Source organism: Penaeus monodon, chromosome 22, assembly GCF_015228065.2.
Source record: "Penaeus monodon isolate SGIC_2016 chromosome 22, NSTDA_Pmon_1, whole genome shotgun sequence".
NCBI lineage: Eukaryota > Metazoa > Arthropoda > Malacostraca > Decapoda > Penaeidae > Penaeus > Penaeus monodon.
The window spans coordinates 23,564,349-23,564,935 of record NC_051407.1 but is presented as its reverse complement, the minus strand read 5'-3'; the positions used below and the strand labels follow the sequence as shown (position 1 = coordinate 23,564,935).

The 587-nt window shown below is 35.6% G+C and overlaps 1 pseudogene; it reads right to left on the bottom strand.

Annotated features, from left to right (window-relative positions):
• The window catches only part of LOC119587370, a 33,850-nt pseudogene that overhangs the window by 29,362 nt on the left and 3,901 nt on the right, over positions 1–587 (bottom strand).

Sequence of the window (587 nt, the reverse complement as noted above, 5' to 3'; positions counted from 1 at the left end):
TTCTGTTTTGTACCATTCAATTTTCCTAGTATACTTCATGTCAACATTGTGACTACTGTTACTCCAGCACACTAAACCCTGGAGTTCATTAACTTTATCTAAATTTGGGACCAAATTGAAGACCACCAACCATTTTTCACTAAATTCAGGTGCATTATCTGGGACTCTTGGCAAAACGACCAAGAGTATTCTCTGCCCAGATCCTGCTTTTTTGGGGGGGCATAGGTTATATTCTCTAGCTGTCCAAGAAGCTATTATACATCAATATGCAGTTATAACATAATAAGCCTTTGATGATATCTTTGATGGACCAAACCCCACTTGCAATGTTATGAAAATCCAAGACTTGGAGGTAGGAAATAACTCTAGGGCAGGGTTTGTGTATGGTTGTGAACTCATACTTAAGTAAACTCAGTAATGATTAAGTTTTCATCCGGCCATCTTTTTTATCAGGAAAATATGCAAACAGAGTGAATAAATTAAGAAACGTACTTTCAATTAAAAAATCTGACAACACAAATGTCAGAGAACCCAAAATGAAAACTAGATATCACACACAAATGAACAGAACAAAAAACGTGAATTTT